The sequence below is a fragment of the Pseudoliparis swirei genome, chromosome 20, assembly GCF_029220125.1.
Source record: "Pseudoliparis swirei isolate HS2019 ecotype Mariana Trench chromosome 20, NWPU_hadal_v1, whole genome shotgun sequence".
Classification (NCBI taxonomy): Eukaryota; Metazoa; Chordata; class Actinopteri; order Perciformes; family Liparidae; genus Pseudoliparis; species Pseudoliparis swirei.
The window spans coordinates 19943971-19952459 of record NC_079407.1 but is presented as its reverse complement, the minus strand read 5'-3'; the positions used below and the strand labels follow the sequence as shown (position 1 = coordinate 19952459).

At 42.3% G+C, this 8489-nt stretch overlaps 1 protein-coding gene across 1 annotated transcript in view; it reads left to right on the top strand.

Moving 5' to 3' along the window:
- Window positions 1-1747: 1747 nt before the first annotated feature.
- LOC130210291 (muscleblind-like protein 1) overlaps window positions 1748-8489 on the top strand; it is a 53872-nt gene continuing 47130 nt past the window's right edge. The window contains exon 1 of the mRNA XM_056440352.1: window positions 1748-1812. The gene's annotated coding sequence lies outside the window, so the exon portion shown is untranslated. The remainder of the gene's footprint in view (window positions 1813-8489) is intronic.

The window sequence follows — 8489 nt, the reverse complement described above, 5'->3', positions numbered from 1 at the left end:
GTCAGTGATGTGGCTCTAAGTCACTTGGTTACACCCACATGACACATACACACACACCTCCACACACACACACACATTCACCTGCGACAAAGTGTTTGATGGAGTTAGACACCATGGCAACAGCGTTGTGACTCTTGCTGTCCTGTGAGTAGACTGAAGCTGAGGAGGAGGGAGGAGAAGGCTACCAGCTAGCACAGCAGTGCAGCTATTATTATACGCAATTTCTTCCTCACTATGCTCTGCTTTTCCCTTTTCACCTTTTCACCTTATGCTGCATTTTTTGTTTATTTTTCCCAAGTGCAATATAACTGGCTGTAAATTGATTTTAAAAAACTTAGTAGAGGGGCCAGAGGAGAGGTAAGTGTGCGTGTTATAAAGGCATTTATTCTCATCGATTGTGCACAAATTGAGACATCAGAGGGAATCGCGATGATTTTACAGCTGCAACAAGACAGAACTCCTAATAATTCAAAATAATAATAAGTAATATACACTTTTATTGATCCCACAGTGGGGAAATTCTTCTCTGCATTTGACCCATCTTTAGTTATTAAGGAGCAGTGGGCTGCAGTGAAGCGCCCGCAGAGCAACTGAGGGTTCAGTGTCTTGGTCAAGGACACTTCGACATGCAACTAAATGGGGAAAGCCTACACATATATGAATAACAGAAAAATAAAGAACACAGACAAACTGAGAAACAGGCTGGATGAGGTAAGAAGATGATGTACTCACATAGAAACCAGGGAAACACACAGACTAAATACACAAGGAAGCGGGGTGATTACACACAGGTGGAATAAATCAGAGCGTAGCAGACAATCCCAGAGGCGGGAAAAGACACAGTGTCAAGGAAGTAAAACCATGCATGACACAAGTGGAAATTGAACTTACAAAATAGAACTGGAATCTAAATAAGAAACTATTACCACGACAGTAGTATATTTCATCTCGCATTCCTTGCACTTTGCTCGCCGCATCATCCTGTTTCAATCACAAAACAGAACGATTCAACTCCCCCTCTATTTGTTTTCCTCCCCTTTAACACTAGTTTTTAATGTCTTACTTTTCATTTTCCTCCTCACAGTTAGTTCACCCCCTCTCTGGTCCTGTCAGACGCGTTTCATGCAGGTAGTAGCAGAGATAAGGAGAGCGGTGGGGGGGGGGACACACAAACAGCATCTTCATGAGATTTACTGCCTGCAGATACAGATGGTGGAGAGACTGCAAGGACGAAAAAGAAATGGAGAGAGGGAGTAGTTGGAATGGTGCAGGTGGATTGGGTACTGGGCAGCATTGTCACGGTCTGATTGTCAGCATTTGCTAACATACCCACGTGGTACGCAGACGTGCCCGCACTCTCATGCAGTGTGAAATTGTGGGAACGTGGCTGTTGACAGTGGAAGTTTGTCTGGGTTGAAGTTCCCCTGCGTTTCTCTCCTCCCGCTTTTGAAAAGGAACCAAGCGCGAGCTGTGAAAGGTGAACATGCATTCTGCTGCGGATGAATTATGTGTGACATGTTTGGCCGTGCTGCCTTAAATGGAGACTGCTGTTTCTGAATACAGTAGGGCTCTGCCAAGAGAGAGAGGGAGGGAGAGAGAGAGGGAAAGAGAGGGAGAGAGAAGGACAGGGAGGGAATTAGGAGAAAGGGGAGGAAGACGAGGCAAGGGAAGTAGAAAAGGAAGGAAGGACAAAAAAAGAGGAGGGGTTAGTGACTGAGGGCGAGAAAGGGAGGAGAGCCGCGGAGCAAGCATGAGGTTTCCACTCTTCACTCTCCCCTCAGCAGCAGTCAGATGAGTCCTTGCAGAGATACAGTAAGTCGTTGCTGTTTACTCTCTGCATGTGTGTTACTTTTGTGTTGGTTGAGACACAACACTGTGTGTGTGTGTGTGTGTGTGTGTGTGTGTGTGTGTGTACATATGCAGATGGGAACCGTGCTACACTGCTAATGTGAGATAGTTTGAGGCGGGACATTTTTAATGTGGAAAACAGCTGAGCAGACACAAGAATGGGTAACGATGGTGTTTAATGTTCCGCACACACACACACACACACACACACACACACATACCCTTTTCTGACAGACTTCTTCTCTCTCTCTCTCTGTCTCGGATTACACTGAAAAGCATGTTGTGTGACTCCAACACTAAAGATATGCACTCACATTTATGGATGAATGAATCAAAACGCACAGTTAGACGCACACACACTTGAACTGCCCTCCTGTGTGATGACGGCACTCCTGGTGTTTACACTACAGCTGCCCTCAGCAAATGATTAAACTCCCGCTTCACTTCGCCGGACACACAAAAACATGAACATACGGGCTACATGTGCACACACAAAATCATCATTGACATTTGCATATTGTAGAAAGGCCCCCCAACAAAAAAGGGAGTTTATCATTTAAAGTGTGTGTTTTCCAAAAACAATAGAAGAAACACTACAGAGCTCTCAGGTTTGTTGTATTATTCTAGTATTAGCAGGGTTTGTTTTGCAATCAAAGCTTAATCAGTGAATTAAGTTAAAGAGTTATGAGATGTATTAGCTTTGGGGGTCAACATATCTTCACAGTATAACTCATCTGCAATTTTTCCTTATATTTTAGACAATGTGAGCATAATCAGAGCTCACGATGCCACTCTTCCATATCGCTTATGCTCCATGTAGCTTCATCTTCTTTGACCGTTTCTCATTTGCAACGTTTAAAACTGATCTCCTGAAAACAAGACGTAAACAAATATTCTCATTTATTTCAATATATTCACCAATAAGCCTTTTTTTTTACATGAGTTTGCACAGCTGCTAAGCTTCATAAATAAGGTTACACTTTCTGTAGCTCCATACTTTACAATAAAAGCCCAGCAGTAGTTCGCTGGTGTAAGACATTTTCTCCAGTATCATGACAAATCAGAGCGAGCTGTGAAATTAAAGCCATTTAATTTGGAACAGAAGACATCATGTTTCCCGAATGTTGATGGAAATGTGCGGGTGGTCAAATTTCCCGGATTTATTGTGGATGAAATATTGATTATTCTATTCTATTATATGAATGTGATAACCTTAGTTTGAACAATTGTTATTTACCATTCTGATGCTTCACTATACTATCTATGTATTCCATGCTGTTTTGAGTACACACCCTCTTCTACCAAACTGATCCCAACACCGCTGTCTCTCTTTCCCAGTTTCACTTCTTCACCCCTCTTTGTCTTTCTGCTTTTATTTCGTAGATCACTTTGTGTTTCTCTGTCGGTGTCTGACTCTTAGTGGGTTTGAAAAAGCTTCTGTTCAGATCAGAGCAGGCAGATCTTCAAGGTCATAAGAGTCTAGCACAGCGTGGAGGCACTCAGATACATGAAGCTACTGAATTTCAAAGCATACGACTCTGACTAAACAACCGCGTGTCAGAGAAGAAAGAGACTCCAAGGGAGATGGAGCGCTGGGAGAGAGAGACTGTGTTGATACTTGAAAAACGCTTTAAAAAAAAATATTTGTCCTCATTTGTTTTTCTGTCCCGACCTGCTCATTTCATTTCATCGCCCAACTCATCTGTCCTTTAGAAGTGATGTCATCTCCATGCTGGGAATCTGTGGAATGCAGATGAGTCGTGTGTTTGTGTGTGTGTGAGCAAGAAAATCAGTGTGTGTATGTGTGCGTGTGTATAATGACAAGAGCATCCAGATACCCTGATTAACATTATTCAATCGTCAAGAAAAAAGAGAAAGGGGCGGGTGCTCTGATCAAGGTGACAGCAGCAGAACCTGAGTGGACGACTTTGAGTCTCAAGCCTCAGAAACTCAGCACAGACCGTTTAACTGGCACATCGACGGTCGGTCACTCACAGTAATGGTCAGGGGAGTCCGTTTGGCAAGTGGCAAAAACACAGGGAGTCAGACATTAACGTATGATTGCTGTTTTTTCTGCCGTCTGCAGAATTGTCACCGGACTAATAGACGCTAGTGGAAGATGTAATCTGGAGTAAATACAGTGATTTTCTCAGATTAAGGTGTCAAACTGAATCACCAGTCATAGACAGCTGAAGAGTACAGATGATCCCCCATTTGGCCAAATGCTGCTCTGATGACAGGCCTGTGTTGGTGTGTGTGTGTGTGTGTGTGTGTGTGTGTGGTTGAGATGTGGAAAACCGATTGTAGATATTTTCTTTCAGGGAGCATCCACTATTTTGGTATTTCCTGATTGGATTAAAACTACCAGACGGGGAAATGTGAAAAATTCACACACAAGACCAAACCATTAGCATCAATCATCTCCATCAATTGACTGAATCTTTACGATAATTCTGCTATTAAGCTTTTCAACCATTCCGCTTGCAATCAGTGACCCGATGTAATTGAACCATCTTCTTTCAAGGATTTTCGATTGTCATAAATGATACTTATCTTGCTGTACTTATTGTATCTCTCTGGGTCTGAATCCTCTCTCTCACTCTGCTCTCGTCTCATTAAATGCTGAATACCTCCGCCCAGTCTTTCTAACCTGTTCCTCCCCTCGGTCGACCCGTTTGTATGTCTGTCTTTCCTCGCTTTTGGTTTTGTCATTCTCTCACCCGCCTGTCTGCCTTGCATGTCTCTCTGTTTGTCTCGTTTGGCATGAGTGTGAGAGCAAGCAAGACTAGATGTCAGTCAAAAAGGAAAGACTGTGCATACATGTATATACACGACCGTTCAAAAGTTTGGGGTCATCCAGACAATTTCGTGTCTTCCATGAAAACTTTATGAAATGAATTGAAAATTGAATATAAAATATAGTCAAGACATTGACAAGGTTAGAAATAATGATTAATATTTGAAGTATTAATTTTGTTCTTCAAACATCAAGCTCAAAGGAAGGCCAGTTGTATAGCTTATATCACCAGCATAACTGTTTTCAGCTGTGCTAACATAATTGCACAAGGGTTTTCGAATCAGATATTAGTCTTCTAAGGCGATTAGCAAACACAATGTACCATTAGAACACTGGAGTGATAGTTGATGGAAATGGGCCTCTATACACCTATGGAGATATTTCATTAGAAACCAGACGTTTCCACCTAGAATAGTCATTTACCACATTAACAATGTATAGTGTGTATTTTTGATTAATGTTATCTTTATTGAAAAAACCGTGCTTTTCTTTGAAAAATAAAGACATTTCTACGTGACCCCAAACTTTTGAACGGTAGTGTATATATACATATATATATATATATATGTGTGTGTGTTTGCCTATTATTTGTATAATAAAGGCCCCCGTGCTAGAAATGCCACATGCTGTAGTGGTACATTTACACAAGGGAGCTTTCCCAAAGTGACCAGTGTACTTTTTCACCGGCATCTGTCTGACCTCCCTTCTACCCATGACATCTATATCTCTTGGACGTCTCCTTTCTATCATTCATTGTCTACCCCTTACGCCCCTGTCTGTCTATCTGTCTTCCTGTCTCTGTGACTTCTCCTTTTTTTATCTGCCCTAAACACACACCTACACACACACACACACACCTACACACACGCAGAGTCACACACACCTACCCCCCCCCCCACCCCACCCCCACACACACTCAGAGTATATACTCGTATACACGAATGCTCCATTGCTATTCCTGAGAGGAGTAGACTGGTCTGGCAGTGGGTTGTTTTATGTCCGTGAACTCAGTGACACCCCACCACTGCATTACATCACACACAGCCAGGTAGCCACACTGCAGTGTCGATAGGAGTAGACGTTGCACATATAAACAACATGTTCACGCACAATCCATGTATTTGCTCTAGCTTCCTACCACACATGAAGGCAATCCTGTATCTAGACATATCTCACTTCCCCTTTCACGTGGGCGTCTCCTCAAACCGTCTCCCACTCCGTCTCTCTGTGCACGTCAGGCTGTTTAAACACTTCCACTGATATCACAGCGCAGATGACATCTTGCACACGTGCCACTTGACTTCCCTCGTCGTGCCCCCTCCCCTCTTTGTGTCTTACAACTGAAGGAGGGAGTCATAGATCGTGTGTGTGTGTGTCTATGTGTGTATGTGAAAGAGAGATAGAGATAGAGATAGAGAGCGCGCACAGGGGAGATAGTTGTGCATATGCATACATATTACTCATATGGCTGTGTCCTGAATATTAATGCACTGACTGACCTTCCATCCATCTCTGTAGTTGTATATGCTCCGTGGATGACGCAGATCTGCTGTCTCATGGTTTGTGGTCAATACTAATGTGTGTGTGTGTGTGTGTGTGTGTGTGTGTGCGTGTGTGTGTACGTGTCACAAGCTAGGGAATGACATTAACACTAAGATTACCCTGATGGTAGAATCTGTGGAAACAGCATGGTGATGGAGTATTATTTCAGAATGACCAGCAGATGAGATCTCAAGCTTGCACGGGTGAGATGAAGCATTCTGTTGGACAAGGTCCACGTGTAAGCATTATTAATACCGTTGTTCCCCCTCGGCAGGGTATTTGAGCTCATTAATATCGCTGAGATGTCCGTGTTCCACAGGCAGTTGAAGCAGGAAGTACGAAGAAGAGAAAAGAAAACTGAGCTAGACATTAGATTTATGGAGACTAAATGAAATATCATTGGCAAAAGTAAAAATGTATATTTATCCACCATGCATGATTCACTGTCATGTCTGTCATGTGTTTTTTTTAGGGCTGTGAAACGATTACAATTTTTAATCGGGTTAATCACAGGTTTTTGTGGATTAATCATGATTAATCACATATTACCGATATTCTCGGTATATTTTGTGAGAACATAGAGATTTATGACAAAAGACGGATATATACATTTATACATTCTTCTATACAATGGTGCTGCAACTCAGCAGTTATTTAGCAGTTTTCTTCCATATGGAACATTAATACATCTTCATCCTAAACAGAATGTTTAACCCTCCTGTTACCTTTCGGGTCAATTTGACCCCATTCAATGTTTAATGTCGGTGTTCTTTGGGGTCAATTTGACCCCAGGCTGTTTTTCACTGTGTCAAACATATAAGAAATATCAACTTTTTTATTTATTTAAAGGGCTATTTAGGTAGTCAACAAACAAACATAAAGTACCTCACACTTAAACTTGGGAAGCAATATTAATTCCAATAATTTTCTGGAGGTTTTAATTGTTGGGGTCAAATTGACCCCGAGGGTAAAATATGTTCGTAAATGTAAAGGTAACAGGAGGGTTAAACAGAACATTTTTCTCTTGTTTGTCAACCATTAACTCCACCATGATACAATCTAAAGGCCTCTAGTCTTCCTCTAGCAGCTGCTGAGGCAAACTGACTGTGTGGGTTTTCTTCATGAACTGGGCCGTGATGAAAGGGACGGCGGGGACACCGCTGCAAAGCTGAAACCTCAAGTGACTTTTTTTTTGCTCGGTCCCGATGCGCGCGCACGGAGCTCTGTGGCGAGCGAGACGGAGATCGATAAGTGTTAACGCAACGCGAAGAGACAGAAATGACATGCTGCTGTGGAGATACGATCAACAACAGACGTTTAGTTTAATAAAAGAACAAAGACGTGCTATAGAGAACATGTCAGGGGGCGGGCCAATCTTTTTAATGTCATGCGATCTACCGACACTACGCCGCGATCGACTGGCAGGTCGCGATCGACGTGTTGAGACCCTGATCTACAGGAAGTAAAAGTCGTAACAAGGTTTCCGGAGGTGAACCTGCGGAAGGATCATTACCGATGAACAGACCGTCTGCATGAGAGCGGACAGAGTTCAGATTGAAGTGGTGGATTGGAAGCTCATTTTGCAAGTGACTTTTTTTTCGTCCCGACGACCAACAACAGACGGATTGGAAGCTCATTCTGCGCATGCGTTAAATGCGTTAAAAAAAAAAAACTAGTTAAACCTGTAATTGAATTAACTGAGTTAACGCGTTATTTTTCACAGCACTAGTTTTTTTTTTAATGAGCCCTTTCATTATTGTTGATGACGATATTACATCAATCTTAAATACTATTTGTATTTAAAGAAACAAGCAGGACATCGCAATAGCTGTGACCACGAACAGCATGCGTCAGGGCGTTTGAAGGATTCAAAGAAAGGGGGCGCCAAGCTCCAAGGTGAGCAGCATGGCAGGGTATGTTTGCGCGAGCAGTGCGTTACAATTATTTTTTGGAGCCCCGGATATCCATTGTTTCTGACAGTTCATCGATTGGTTCAATCAGAATAAGTGTGATTTTGCCCTGTGGTTTTGCTGCATTCAGTATTTGATAACAGAAGACACAGAACTTCAGGGTCAGATTGATATTTTATGCTCACTGAGATAAAGATGAATCGGTCTCAAATATACCATTCAATGGAAACAAATATAATCATTATATATGTTAATGACAAGAATAAAGAGATGCTGATAGTCATTTCTTGAATTTCGAATTTGCTCGTTCACACTCTCGCTCAATGGAGACAGTTTCTAAGTTTCCCTTTCCTCAAGTAAAGCTAAATGTAAGCAGGTAACACCGGCTAACA